Genomic DNA, 16,461 nt, shown 5'->3' on the forward strand with positions numbered 1-16,461 from the left:
AAGGCATTCTTCCTTCTTGCATATGTGTTATAGCTCATAGCTCTAAGCCCCAATTCCTTGGTGAAAAGAGTGACGCCTTTAAATCATCGGGAAAAAAAAAAGAAGGAACCGATATAATGACCGCGGGTAGAAATATCATACTTTTTGCAATCCTTCTTTTGAGCCTGACCTTTATCGTTCGTAGAAATTGTTTTGTTTGAATAAAAAATATGGCTTTCGACTTGTCTTTATCATATATATATATATTCGATTTTCCATCTCGTTATTTGGGTGTTGTTTACGCACCAATTTTCTATCTCACTTTGGTGTTTATTTACTGGAAGTTTTTTCTTTTTTTGTTGTTTTAAGTGTTGGTTCAGGGAGGAGGGCACCACTTCCTCTTACCGGGCCCTTCCAACCCATTAAACTCCTCCTCAGAAGATTCGTTCGCGCTCCAGGTCCTGTTGGAGTCTTAGCCCGTGACTCACAATTCAGGCTTTTAATTTTGCTCCTGAAATAGGATTAATACGCTGAAAATGAAAATAGCCCTTTTCTGCTTTCTAAAGAGATGGGGGGAGAATTGGGAGAAGTAAAGACCACACTCCACAATTGTCCCTTCTCAACGGGAATATAACTGATTACTCGAGTTCGAGAATAGGGTCTCCGGATTGGGAGCTACGACATTCTTGTTATTCTCAATTTCTTAGACTTTTTACGGATCATCCTGCCTTGGCCGAAAATGCCGATTCCAGCCCCCAAGAAGGCTTACTATACTTTTTTGATGATAAACGCCATGAACTTGACCGAGAGGGCGGAACCCCATTAGTAAAAGACCAGAGAGAACTCCACTTTTTGGATCAACTTTCACACGATATGAAAAAAAATGGAAAAAACTCGTCTATATCAATATTCTATTTGAGAGATAATAAAGATAAGTATATATGAGATTGACGTGAGAAATGTTTGTTATACGTGCCTGAAGCTGTTATATTTTTTTGGCTATATTAGACGAGTGGAATGGATCGGACCGGAGAGGAATGGAAAGAAAGGGATCGCATTGGTATTGGTTAATGGCAAATATCTCACCTTTCGGTGAGAGGGGTGCCGAGATCCTAGGGGCAGTGGGATCTTCCCATCATGATCGACTAAAGGGAAAGTCGAAAAACCATATTGGTTCAAATCCAATTCATGATTCCAGTTCAGAATTCATTCAATCGAAGAAAAGAATGAAGCATTACTAACAGACAGCCAAAGCAGACAGGGTGAGAAGATGTGACAACCAGAAGGAATCCTTTTGCTTTCTCCAACAACGAATTCAAAGTAAGCCAAATATTATAGACATCTATCATACTCGCTGTAAGGTATGAACGGGCAGCAGGGAATCGAGTGAATGACCTTAACGATCGTTTTAGAAGTAGCGCTTTATAGCCTGATGACTTAAAGCAAGGTCGAAATCCATCCCTCTTTTTAAAACTGATTAATTAACGACTCACCAAGCAAGGGCACGTTGCGCGGTGTAGCTAGTTCAAGGAAGTGAAACTAAGACAGGAAACTCCCCCTTTTTTTTGACTTTTAAGTAAGTAAGACCTTGTCCTCTTCCCTTTCGACATCAAGATAATTGACGAAAGTGGTGCTTTGAACATTTTCGCTGAAGTCGAAAAGATAAGCATCTACCCGGTATCCAACAATCCTTCTATGCAGATACCTCTTTTTTACTCTCAACCATTGCTGAGAAGAGAAAATGCTCAAGGTTCTATATATTTTTCTTTATTCAATTCATTCCTATCCTTTTTGTTTTCAGTCCCGGGTTTCCTTTCCTCTCCAGCCAATCGATCGCCTTCTTAGTTAACTGCGGAACTCGCCTTTACCTTTTTTGATACAATTCATTCATATCCTTTTTGTTTCAGTCCGGTTTCCTTTCCTCTCCAAGCCAATCGATCGCCTTCTTAGTTAACTGCGGAACCCGCCCTTTAGCCATTTATCTTTAGATACAGAGGGCTTATGAGTCACATAATTTGAAGCCCAAAAAACAAAGGTAAAAAAAGTGGGGAACAATGGCCTCACACGATAAGATTTGTCTAAGCAATCTCTTTGAGATTTTCAATAAGTCAATACCAAGATTTGCTTTATGCGCCTACTAATGTGATGATAATTCAAAAGCTTTTTTGCAAAGAAGAAGGGCCCGTTCCTATGGGTTCACGTGCTAAGGCTCCACTAAAAAATGCTCTTTTTCAAGAGAGAGGTTTTAGGCGCATTAATCACGCCTTGAAGGAGGGAAGTAGTGGAGTAGGAGAGGTAAATATGGATGTGAATATATAAGTAAGAGAGAGGGCGACACCAGCTAACAGAACGGACAGAATGAGAAGAAATCCCCAGGATGGAAAGAAGCTTGAAAGAGAGAACCAGGAATGAAATAGCCAGACCAAACGAGCAAAAAGCCACGAAGGTTGATGATAAGAGCGTAAGACTTTATGCAAGAGGGTAGAGCCCTTGATCCTTTCAAGAATGTAATTATCCTTAATATTAAGGAGCCAATTTAGAACCTTTATAGTAGATTAAAAGAAAGAACATACTCATATGAAAGTTCCCCATAAAAATTGGCTTGTTGTTGAATCAGCTGTGAAATACGCTCTTGCTCACGAATCTGTTGTTCTAGCTCAGACCAGGCTATCTCCGAGAAAATAGGGGGAATTTGGCTTGTCAACGAAATTCCTCTCATAAGTTGGTTCACATCATGATCTAAGTTCATTTTCCCATCGAGAGATTATGATACTGGTAAAGAGTCCTATCCTTCTCCTTGGATTATGAAATAATTCAATAGCTCCGGGCTCCCTCACTGCATTCCAAGGCAAGCTCCTACTAGATCCTACTATTCCTAATATTCCTACTGGATTTGAGCAACTCGAGTATGAACATTGTATCGCTATGCCCCTCGCTTAGCCCCGCTCTTTGGTTTAGGATGGATCCGGACTGGACTAAGCTTGAAGATCTAATTACGAACTGGAAGCGAAAATATCGTAAAAATGGCTTCTTTCTTCGAGGACTCTTTTGTAATAGCTTGATGAGCCGAACCAACAAGAGATATTACGTTCTACCCTCTGCTTCGAGCCCGGCCGAGAGTGAGCTTTCTGATAGTCTCTTCCTTCCTAGAAATAGAACTCTAACTATCAAACCCGTCCCGTCTCCTTACTCGAGATATCTGAGATAGCTCCGTAAACTAATAACTTATAATAGACGAGCCCATTATCCTTATGTTCCGAACTTGCTTCTTAGTACAAGGGGAGAGGCGAATAATTCTAGTTATAGTTCTTCTTCTGCCTAATCTTTAGTACCGCTTTGAGATTGAATCTTTAGAACCATGTGTCTAAGAGGGCGAGGACCTTTATAGTCATAATTCTTCCCCCGATTCTACCTCCTTCTGCAATAGTGATCTATCCCGTCAATCCCACCCGCGAGCTATCCATTCTAACCTTTCTCTGCCTAGCAAGATACGTCTAGTTCTCCCTCCGCTTGCCTATCTCAGTAGGAAATTGGAACAGTCTCCGATTTCAAAGAAAAAGCTTAGGCGAGAGCTATACCTTCTGGAACCGGAGCAATAACTGCTATAAAGTAAGGAGATGCGCAGGAACGATCCCTAAAGCAAAGACTCGGAATGCTCCACGACTAAGTATACCCATTCAGACTCGCTTTTGTTCAATTATAAAAAAATAAGCACTTTGATGAAGATTTATAGTATCATTCAAGTAAATAAAGATTAAGATCGTAGAAACATGAGCTTAGCTACACCTAATTTCAAATCGATTAATGCAAGAACTATAAATAAAGGACCAAAATCCCCTATGAAATAGAAAAGATCATTCATACATAGCATAGTCCAAGCGAACCCACTTAAAATCTTTACTGAACTATGATCGGTCATCATATCAGCAAATAAACGTATTCCTGAGCTTAATGCTCGAAAACAATAAGGGATTAGCTCAAGGAGTACTAAAAAAGGTGCTAATGGCAGCGGGACTCCCGCGAGTAATAAGAAGCTTAAAAAATGAAGCCCATTTTTTTTAAAATCCCACTATAGTAATGCCAATAAAAATAGAAAATGGAGACCCAAAGTAATGAGAAAATGACTTGTATCTGTGAATCTAATAGGTATCATACCTTGGGGATTACAAAATAACGAAAAAGTAAAAGTGACCGAGATGCGAGGGGAAAACTTTTGTTTAACATTTTCGGAAAGACCACCTATTTGTTCGTTTATCGAGTTCAGCACGAAATCATAAATAAGCTCTACCAAGGATTGCCAAGCATTTGGTACTGAGTTTCCTCCTCCTTTTTAGTAACAAAATAAACCAAAAGTAGGACCAAACTGAGAGTTAGTAGCATAAACAAAGATGGATTTGCGAATGAGAAATATAAGTTTCTTATTTTCATAGGAATCAATGGAATTATTTCAAATTGTTCAAGTGGGCTGGAGACGAGATCTTTCACTAGATCCACTGCATCTTTATAGGCTTCACCCGCTACTCAATCCGGCAAGCTTGGGAGTTTCCTGATGTAAGCTCCCTGGGTACGGTTTCGGAGTTTATGTAAATGCCCTATCTTCAAAGGGAGCTGCTAACTTAAGGTATCCCCTGATCCGAGGGTGAGCTAGAATTGCATATGGTGAAGAGGAAAGGAAAAAATCATTGTAAAGGAAGACGACATTTACCATTTATGTTGCCTGCTTAAAGGCTTATTGGTAGCTCTAAGGTTCTCTGTCAGTAAAGTGATTGCCAAAACCTAAGTATGTTTTCGGAGAATAATAAGAAGAGACGGTTGTAGCTTTTAAAGATTATCCTTTGCAGCTGTAGCTACGTGGAAGCCAGCTGCTTAAAGACAAGCCCCCTAACCATTCCGCTATTCCTGCCCTAAAGCAAGGGAATCCGCTCTGACCCACCACCCTGGTAGGAATTGCCAGATTTACAGTTAATGAATCCTTGTAATACAAGTTCTTTCCTCTAACGATGGCTACGAACTACGTGAACTGAACTGTCAAGGCTTTCAAACCAAGACTGAGAAAGCTCAATCACTAAAGAGTATTTTAGTGGAATGGCTTAACTTACTCCCCATACGAGACCAGAAAGGAAGCTAGCGAACCTAGGGTCAACACCAAGGTAGGGGCAAAAGGGAAAAGAACGATGCTTGATGTGAACGGAAGCACGCATTTCGCTAAGAAAGCAAAACAGAAAGCGGCATAGCAAACATTACCCTCACTCAGAACAATATGCTCTTGGGAGACATGAAGCACAATCAACCTCTCTACCTTAAGACTTCTAACATGGTCGATTCTAGATAGAGCACGGTAACCCACAACCCCCTACTCTACAAAACAAAGAGTGGAAAATCTCTTCATAGGGTACTGTAGTGTGCAACCATAGTACCATAGGGATGGTGAGAGTTCATAAGAGCCCGAATTTAGATAGGTGAAAGATCCTTACTCAAATTACGAACCCTGAACCTCTTTGCGAATTCACAGCTGAACCTTGATGGGAAATAGGATAAAGAAAAAGCCCAATTACAAAAAAATTTCATATACACGAGCGTCCTCCTACATTGTCCCCTAGTACATCATACTTAAGAAAGCGGTTTCCTAGGGTCAACCTGTTTAATTGCATGTCAGACCACTAAGTGATGAGACCGTGCAAACAAAGGCAACGAGGACGCTAGTTGGAACTGGACAATGGGTGGGTGTCCAACAAACATTCCTTAGCTAAGAAGGATTCATTCACCGCAACTTCTCTTACTAGTAGATAAACTAGCAACATCACATCATATAGAATACCGATTGACAGGCATTCAAGTCTGTCTTATAATTTATGTTGATGATCTCATTGTTTCCGCGAGCGCATCCTTCATTTCCAACTTTATTTCTATCATAATTTTTCCATCTGGGGCCTATTCATTCTTTTTTGGGGTGTATAAAGCCACTGGAGCGATTCAGGCATCTATCTTATTGTATTGACACAATTGGAAGATCAGGATTTCTCCCTGCCGCTCAAGCGGGATCAGATCGGGATTTAGCGAGAACAGCTATAATTGAATCGGGAACGGAAAGACTTCACTTCAACTCAATAAATGACGTCTACTTCGTAAGTGCTAAGGCAAAATATATCACCGAAAGGAAAGGTGATAGGGGAGCCTAGCCATTTCACTCTACCTGAGTAATAAAGTGGAAACCCCCCTCACGATCGATTAAAAGGAAAGTCGCCTAGAGATATTTGTTCAAATCCAATTCGTGAAGACAGAGTAAATTCAACAAATCTAAGGAAGCAAGTCCTAGGCCTCACTATCTATCAATCAAAAGGTAAAGAGAGAGTTGATTGAAAGTAGTACATCTGCAGGGATCTGTCGTTAACGATTTGACCGGGACACATCCAATTGAAAGTCTAATCCCAACCTCTTTGGAAGGAGCTCCAAAAAAGACTTGACTTCAGAGCGGGGAATCTTCCTACAAGTGAGCACCAAGTCAAATGTATTCAAAAAGGGCTATACATCTGCCTAGACAAAGAGGACTTTAAGGCAGCCTCGTAGGAGACATTGGATGTTACCAGCCTTCAAAGGCGGAGGAGTCAAAAGCAACTTTCGATTCAAATTAGAGAAACGTGAGCTTTATCCGCTTCAATTCATTACGGTATTATTATATTGCCTTTTAAATAGTCAGAGTGGGAACTCAAAAGCAAGAACTCTTAACCATCATTCTTTAACTCTAAAGGGCGTGAATGTGTAGATCAAGGAAGAAGGGTGGGATAGCACCCGATTGATTCGGCGTCTTACATCCCGTCATGCAAGCTAGCAAAGCCAGCGCAGAAGCAGCCCCTCGGATCCACATAGGGTACTTCAAAGGAGGTTATCTTTAACCTACTGCTCAACAATTCTAAATCGAAATTGGAAATCTTTATTGGACCATGATGGCCAGCTAAAACTTAACGGGGTTGAAGCATCTTCTTGGAATCACTAAGGAAGTAGGAAAGGATCAGGGTTGCCTGAGGCCCTGAGAGCTAGGATGCTTGCTCTTGAAGATGAAGTAAACATGGTTATGGGCCAATATCTCGGTGTTGTTGAAGGTATGAATGAACACTATACCCTAATTGGTTGGGGAGTGGGCGGGAGCTTAGTAGTTGCTTAGTCGTTCAAAAGTCAGACTGTCATAAGCCCGACACTATTCTATTTACTCTCTCAAATAGGGGCTGGTTTATTTTGCTATAGGGGCCATCTCCTGTCATCCCTTACCTATAGTTCAGGAAAGGGATTGACCAGAATGATTGCAACGAGACACACCAACACCACTACTTAGAGGTGGAAAGGGGGAGCGGTCGGAGGATGACAGAGCAATTACGCCTTGCTCCCTCTTGACGTCTATTGGGAGGGAACCTCATTTCAGAGTGTAATTCATCGTTTCCAATGCAGTTAATTGCTATTAGGATTTTTAGAAAGTTCCCCTCTGCATATGCAGTTAGCTCGACTCCAGGTATAGCTCTTAATGGGCATGTAGTCGTAGGCGGGAACTCTTCTTTTTATCTTATTCTCTGGTCAGGCTGGTAATCCTAACCAAATAAGCAATCACAGACGCTACAAGCAACCTATTTCATACCCTTTTCGTCATACTTCCTCTTCTCCTTCTCTTTTTTCTCTCTCTGCCGAGCTTGTTGGAGTGCCATTGCCAAGATCTAGTGTAATTCCCTTTCCCCGGGAGCTAGTGTCACTAGTGCTAGTATCACTAGGAAGATCTCACTTCTGTTTACTCAGACACCTTTTTTTATCGAAGACTCTGGCAGCTGGAACTCATCAGCAGCAACTCTTACCACAGCAACCTAGGCACTCAGGACTTGGAGCTGATCTGTCAGTCCACCGTTACCATAAACCTCTACTTTGAAGTGAAGCGATTTCGTTCATTCCCGAGTCGATAATTTCCAAATGATGGAACCCAGTAATGGCACATCGTCTTACCGATTCCTTAATAAGCATTCATTCCTGGACTTTACAAGTAACAAGTTATCCCCATATGGAGTTCGCCCAAGGGAAAATCCAATCCAATTAGTCACTGGGACTGGGCTTGACATCAAAGACAGAGAAAAGCGTATAAGCGCAAAATAGGAAAATTGCCTGGGAAAACAATCCCAAGGGAAGCTTCTCGCTAGTGTTTTGCCCCTACCACTGAATATTGTGTTGCTATGGTCAATAAACAGCCTTTAAGTGGTTCTGAATGACCTTGAGGAGGCCCCCAATGCAACACTTTTCTCGCTCAAATGATCTATGAAAAGAACGTCCCACTACGAATTCCTATCCCATTAATAAAGTACAGATAAATAATATATTCCAAGTCTGACTTTTAAAGCACACGCATTGAAAAAAACCTTTGGCTCTGGACTTTCTGCTTTGATAGATCTTTCCTCTCAAAATAGGTTTTACCTAACCCACTATGTCCTTTGTTTATTACCCATTTTCAGGAGCGGGAATCTTGAATTGAAAACCCTTTCTTCTGCCCTCGCCACTTCTTTCGCTGACCCTATCCACCTCCTTTGTGGAATACCAGAAAAAGAGATGAATTAGCGGATCATAAGGCTAAGTCGAAGCATGCATGAACCTTCTTCGTCGGAGACTGAGTTAATATACAATCCCACTTTGGAGACTTCCCTTCGAGATAGGTAGGATATGGTGCCACAAATTGTAGTCTACTCGGCATGCGTCGATTATTTGCTGGAGAAGCCTAGATCACTAGTTTTGGACTATTGAGAACCCCCCTCTGCCCGCATCCCTGGAACTTGCTTTGCTTTTTTGCTTTAAAGACCCCGCCTGCTTCACACCTTCTATGATAGGGGAAATACTTCCACACGAGTACTAATTTGATTAGCATGAATGAGCCTCTTATGAGCCCTTGAGATTTTATATATCAGCTTCAGAAGATTCAATTGGATCATTCTTGGCAAAGAAGAATGAGGAAGCAAAGGTTGAGTGTGCTTTGGAACTCCAACACTTGGGTTGAACAAAAAAGGCTCAATCTTTCACTATTCAGGAGTAAGGGAAAGCAAATGTGATCTAAGCAAGACGCCCTGGAATTCCATTCTGTAGGGAAGGAGGACCTACTGAATAAGTCTCCAATCAATCGTACGCGGGTGAGAAAATGGATTTGCCTCTTTCATTTAGTGTTCATTGTCAAATCGGACGCTTAACCCCCGCCCCCAACTACGGGGGAAGTCACACTTTAACTTCCTACTTTGACCTAGGCCTCACATCAATCGTTCTGTCCACTGAACTCATCAATCAACCTTGACCTTGACTCTCACTACGTACTCCAACTCTATCTATTAACGAAGACGCTTTATCTAATGAAGCAGGAAGAAGACTAGGAAAGCAATTGAACAGACAAGGCTCTATAAGAGAAGAGCTAACTGGAGTACGCTTGGAACGACGAACGAGGAGTATGAGAAGAGAGTTTCGAAGGTCAGATCAAGTTGGCTGGTAAAGCTTGTGTTCCAGGTCAATAAAGACTACAAACTAGTACTGCTAACAAGAAGCTAATAAAGTGAGGCTGCTAAAGAAGCGCTTGTTCCGGTTCCGGATACGAGAATAAGAAGAACGTAAGTACAAGAGGGCAAGAAGGAGAAGAGGCGAGTACAGTTTCACTTGCTTGGTAACCTCTTTCCCGGTCAGAGATAGGAAAGAATCCAAAGCTTGCAAGGATGTTAGGATTCGAACGCTGTTAGGACAGAAAAATTGGAAAGCTAGGACAAAATAGCCTACCTTGAATACAGAATCAATTACCAGACGGACTGGCTGGCCCACTTGTACGTAGCTTATTCCTTTGTAAATCACATGCATTTTACTATCATGTTCAGTAGATCTCGTGCTCCGACATTGTGCACTAGCATCTCTTTGTGTTATTAATAATGTGGAAAACATGAATCATGATTCCAATTTGACGTTAGATTTGTTGAAGTCTCGTTGGGAATGCTAATGTTGTGTAGTTGCGTTCAACTTAGCTAAGTTGTAAGACCAGGTTGCAAAAATTAGTTAGATATCACTGGTAAGAGCTTTTAGACAGGTAATTCCCTACCTCAACCTGGTTAGCCATGCACGTACAATAGATATAGTTGGTTAGAAGTGAAAATACATTATTCGTGAGTTGGTGTTGCATGGGCAAAAAACACAAAAAGGATATAAATCACCTTATTTTCCACTGTAACTTTGGTCCTTGTTTCTTCAGTAAATGGGGAATGGTAATGTTCTGATGCAGATGTAGAAACTCTACAGAATGTTCTGATGCACGTACACTGTAATGTAGCTAAGACTGGATTTGTTAACTAGTGTGCTATAATGCTGTCTATACTCTCCCAAGGAAGGTGCGCTACACAGACCAGCAATTGTCTTTCAGATCCTGGGCAGGTCCAGTGATCAATACATAGACGACTTTTGTTCTTTTTGGGCAATCATCTCCCTCATAAGCTAATTTTTGGGGTTGAATTAGATAAGAATCTATTTCGTTACAATAAATATCAATACCTACAATTTAGTGGTTTGGCCAGCTAAGTTCGGAAAAAATGTGTATTTCCTTTTCAATTGGGAAGCTAATATGCTCAGTTGATTCTTGAAGCAGTAGTTGTGGATCGACAGCTGAATGCTTACCTTATTATTATGAAATGAGTAGCAGCTAAATGTATGTATTTATATGCACACAAAATAATATGAAGCCTGGCTATCTCCAGCCCAGTGCTAGTCAATTGATCTGTTGTTAGTCTAAGCCTGCAGATTGCAAATGGATTGGGCTTCGAGCTTAAACCCAACTTAGGATATGTTCGGCCTACCTTCAAAAAAAATTGAAAATTTTGTGTTTGACCAAATCATTTGAGAAACGCTTTCAATAGTACCAGGAAAAAAAAAGTAGTTTGTTTGCCACATAAGTCATAACCACCAAATAATTGCAGACATTTCATGTGCCTTTTTTGGTTGCATAATTTTCTTGTTCTAGACGGAATACAGAATCAATAGAGTATATGTGTATTAATTAAGAGAAAAAATTAATAATTCAAGAGTTAGGCGCCGACTATAACGTGATGTATAAGTTTACTATTACATACACAATAGGGTCGTTTGGTTTGAAAATGAGTTATAATGGGATAAGTTATGTTGGGATAAGTTATGTTGGGATTAGTTATGATGGGATAAGTTGTGTTGGGATTATTTTTTATTGAGTGTTTGGTTTGTTGTATTCAAAATAATAAATTTTAAGAACAATTTATTTGTTTACAAAAATGCCCTTCATTAATGTAAAAAGTGATATAACAAAAGGGTTGAAAGAGACATTTTTGTCATTTACCTATTTTATCCCGGGATAAGTTATTCCGGAATTACTATACCACCCAAGGAGAGGGATAACTTATCCCGGTACTAATTATTAATCCCGGGATAAGTTATCCCGAACTTGCCAACCAAACAACAAAATAAGCGGTACTTAATTTAATCCCGGAACTATTTGGTATTATCACTCACACCAAACGACCCCTAAGTTCATAACAATAATAATAATAATAATATTTTAGTTCCAAGAGATTTCCTCAATCTTTCCAATTTGACTTGTATCAAAACTACCTCTTTCTCTCTCTTTTTATAATTTATAATATTTCATTTGATTCCCAAATAATAATTTTCTAACTTGTCGCAAAAAAACATGGAATATTATAATACTAGTTTCAGAGTCTCATTTTGACGAAACTAGATAAAGGAAAACACGACTTCGAAGAATGCTGAGTATTTAACTTAAGACAATTGGCAAATGATTCTAAATGACAGAAGTGTAAATATGAGAAAAAGAAATAATCTATTCCAACTAATAACACGTTTCTTGGCACCAAGTTTATATGTGGGGTCGGAATGTTTAGTTCATGAATTTTAAATATATATTTTTATAATTTGTACATATTTCATATAAATATGAATTTTGTCAAAATATGTTAGCTTGAGCTCAAGGTCAAGGTCTCAACTTCCGCCAGCCCATCAAATTAACAAACCCTAAGCAGCAGACACGTTTGGGAAGTGAAGTTTACCAATACATCACTTTAATGTTGTCTAGAATTATTTTTTCTAATCTATTATTATGCCTATGTATTGTTTTCGAATAATGTATATATGTATATCTATCTTGAGAACTGACAAATATTAGGATATAATTAACAGTGCACCAATGAAAAGCATAGGAGTGTCATTGTGCTACTGATACAAGCTAGAAGATCCATCCACGAGACCTGAGTTCGAATCCAGCTAGTACAGTATGTTACTACTAATTTATAGGTTAGCACAATGTCATCTGAAATAGAAATTTCTAATTTGTATATACGTTGCCTTCCTTATTTCAAGTGAAATTGTATAATACGAAATGATACGTCTATATTTATATGTGCTGTCCTATTTTTGTCCACTAGCTTGCATACGACGGTGTGTATTTATTGGAATGTATGCGTCCACCTATGTAAATGGGACCAGGTCCTCAACACACTCAAAATAAACAGTAAAGAACAAATGTTGGAAGTAAAGAATGACAATCAACTTTACATGGAAACCTCCTTGCTCAAGGAAGTAAAATCACGACTTGGCCTGCCAGGACTTTCAAATTGCTTTCACTAATCTTCTCAAGCAAAAGCAAAAGCCAGTTTACAAACTGATTAGCCTACTAATCCCAACTCTAAGCAATACCTCCTATTACTTAGCTGAGTCAGAGCAGATACAACATTGCCCACTATACTAATTCTAACCGATTAGTATAGACTTTAGAGTAAGAAACTATGGTACCCTTCACCTAGTTCTTACAATGATTCACACAAGTTTGAAATGTTTCTTTCACAAGTGAAACGAATCTTACAATATAAGCACTATTACAAACAGACAAATCTAGCTGGTACTGAAAGCAAATAGAAGCACTTCTATCAGGTCCCTTGCTGTTTTGAAGCTTGAAAGTATTTCTCTTTGAATGTATGAATGAATGATGTTGTTTGTTGTTTGATATATACCATGAGGAATCATTATCCAACGTACAAACAACCTCATTGCTTCTGATTGGTGAAGTACTCTGCAGCTTCACCAACTTTCTGACGCGAACAGCTTTACAGTTGTTCAGCACTTTGACACTGGACGAGTATTCATACTCTGCAGAGGACCAGGTCCCTGCATTTGTGAGGAGATCATCAAAACATCTAGGAACATAAGTCTTTATCAATTTCCCCTTTTTTGATGATGACAAACACTCTTCATTAACTCTTCATGAGTGAACAATCATTCATTCAATTTCAATCACTGGTGTTCCCTCTTAACCGATTCCCCCTTAATTAGGTGTTCCCCTTAACAAGATGCAAACAAAAGTTTCCCCTTTTTGACATCACTGAAAAGGTGGAGCAATAAATGTATTCAAGTTAAAATGTGATACATGCAAGAATTCAGAGCCATGGGCCACACAGAACAAGCGTATGACAGCAAGAAGAGATAATCAAACCACACATGAACAAGGCAGAGACATAAGTAGCATTAGATCAGAAATACTAACCATTGTAGTCAGTCAAAACAACACTAAGCCACAAGAGTTTAGGATAATAAGAAGGAACAAAAAAACAACTAGAGAGACAAGACACATTTAGGAAGGAGGATGGGAGGAATTAAAAGTGTGCATCAACATCATCATGCGCTCGTTTGCACTTTCATGGGCCTGTATCAGTTGCCTGTTTAGGGACTTAATTTCCTCATTGAGAGAGGCATTTGTCTCCAGCAGCACTATGTTTTCATCCCTCAACTCTTTGAGCACCTGCTCATAACCCTCACTGGTACCAGGTCCCCTGGAAACAACCTTCTACAATTCAGACTTGAGCCTTGTGATTTCAACTTCCTTGTCGCTCAGAATCGTGGTGAGATCAGTCACCTCCCTCTTAAGAGTAGCCTGCTGCTCTAGTACATCCGCCACTTGAGATCTGCCCCTAGCCTGTCCCTCAATGCACTCACATTTTAGTAGAGTAGACATAGTGAATATCTGCTTGGTGGTACCAGGTACCCATTTTCCCATTGGAACTTTAAAATGATTAAAGACAAAGTTTAGCAAATACCCATAGGGAATGCCGTGCTTGGCATTCTTCCATGTCATTACTCTATGCATATGTTCAAGCATAATAGCAGAGAGGTTAATTTCCTCAAGCTCATCAAGTTTTTCCATGAGGAAAAGATCGACAGCAGAAGCCACTGTTCTCTTTTCAGTCCTGGGCATCATTACTTTGTTAATGAACTTGAACATCAACTGATACTCCCCTTTAAGAAACTTCTTAGGGATCCCTGCATGCTTGTCATCTCCTCATTTGGTAGCAAGCTTCGAGAAATCACCAGTTGGTTTACAACCCTCAATAGTTCGAATTTCTACCACAGGCACTCCAAGAATGATTCCTAGAGTCTCTTCATCTAGATGAATCTCCACATTCTTGACAATGGTTTTGATTCAACCTCCAGTAGTTCCATCTTGTAGAAGAATTCACGCACTTCAGGTTCGTGCAAGTATGGAACTGGTGATTCAAAAAGATGATTCCATCCTTGAATGATGACAGCGTCAACCAGATTGGCCATCCCAAATTTTGTTAGAATGTCAGGATCAAAGACTCTACCATTCAATACTCTTTATTGCTCCATTTTCTCTATCCTCTCCTTTCTGGTCAATTCTTTTTCTTCGATTTGGTCTCTAACCCTTGGACCAGGTCCTTTTACGAGTTGTTCTTTATTTTGCTTTATAATCTTCACCCTCTTTACAAGTGATTTCTTTCCCCCTTTTTGATTCCCCTTGGATTTAACCCTTTCTTCCTCAACTTCTCTTCTCCTTTTTGTCACATACTTGGCAGCATCCTCAGATTCAGTTTCACTGTTCTCAATGGACAGGGAGCAGAGGTAGGTTGTTCAGGTTCAACCCATTCTCTCCTCCTCTTACTATTTCTCTCAGTTTGGGCTTTGCTTGCTGCAATCGCATTCCCCATAATCTTTTGTGTTTCACTTCTTATAACGTACTTTCTATTGTCTTCTTTAGGATGAGTCAGTACCAACTTTTCCTTCATTTTTCTCTGTCGCTATTTTTCTTGTTTAGCAGATTCATCAACAATGCCAATACTAGGGGTGCCTTCAACTGTTTCCAACTTAGGGACATATTCTTGAGATTTGTTTCCTCCTCGCATTCCCCTTGAGTTCCATTTCAATAGAATCTTTTCTTCTTCTTCCTTATCGCTCCCAACATTGAAGGATTTTGGTGTTTGGTCGAAAATAGGTTCACTTCTGCGAGGGACCTGATCCGGTGACCTCAGTTCTTGGTCCAACAATGTGGGTTGAGTATCTCCTCTTAGTGAGGCTAAACTTTGAACATACACTAGTTCTGTCCCTGTTGTTAGTATACAAGAGTCCGGACCCTTTCCCTCTGGCAGATCTCCTTCAAACAGCCTTTCAGATATGGTAGACGACACAGCCAGAGACCCAACCTTTGTTTCTTCAGAAAGAAGTTCAGCACTAGGTTTTTCTACAGATTGAGCCTCTGAATTCTGAGATTTGTCACCAAACAACACTAGGGTGGGAGAACAGACCAAGACTTCGTCAGACGGAGGAACATGGGAGGCTATGATTTTAGTCTGAGGAGAGAAAGACCCATCCATTTCACCATCCCCACAGACTGGGGTAGAGGGAGAATCCTCAAGAATAGGAATGGAGAAGTCAAATGAACTAGGGTTTTCAACTTCTTGGGAGAGTGGAGCCTTTGAAGATGACTCAGAGTTAGGCATCTTAAAGAAAAGAGAGAGACAGAATATAGAGAGAAAATTTGAGATTTTAGAAGAGGGTTTAGGATTGATAACCTTTGATTTTGAATTTTGAGAGAAATTTGGAGAGAATTAGGATTTAAAGTTGGAAGGGATCGGGTCCCAAAAGTGGCGACCTTTGGTTTTAAAACGACGGGACATTTGAAACTAACATGATGAATAGGAGAGTGACACGTGGCAATGATGTTGACGTTTAGACAGTGTAGTATTAATGCTACTAACCTCATGAGGACCAGTTTCTTCTTTCAGTTTGTAACTTTGCTTGTGTGATTTAACCTTCCCTTCAGCTAGACAAACCATGAGTGTATACCTGCATTAAGGTACTAGAAATGAATTCTTTTATGACACATATTAAAACAAATATAGATACATGCCCTCCTTAACATAATCAACATGGAGGATTTTTGTGCAAACTTGTCAAGGAATTACATGATCTTGTGCATCCCCAGCCTCATCCTATTTTTGATGAAGCATTCTTTACTCAAAGGCTTGGTAAAGATGTCAGCCAATTGATCTTCAGTCTTGCAGAATTTCATCACCACATGTTGTTTTTCAACATTGTCTCTTAAAAAGTGATGTCTCACATTTATGTGCTTTGTCCTTTTGTGCTGGATAAAATTTTTAGCCATGT

General features: G+C 39.9%; 1 pseudogene; it reads right to left on the reverse strand.

Moving 5' to 3' along the window:
* Positions 1-3,025: 3,025 nt before the first annotated feature.
* Positions 3,026-7,673, reverse strand: LOC125836399 (ATP synthase subunit a-like; annotated as a pseudogene).
* Between the last annotated feature and the right edge of the window lie 8,788 nt (positions 7,674-16,461).

Source organism: Solanum verrucosum, unplaced genomic scaffold (assembly GCF_900185275.1).
Source record: "Solanum verrucosum unplaced genomic scaffold, falcon-dt-bn FXZP01001031.1, whole genome shotgun sequence".
NCBI lineage: Eukaryota > Viridiplantae > Streptophyta > Magnoliopsida > Solanales > Solanaceae > Solanum > Solanum verrucosum.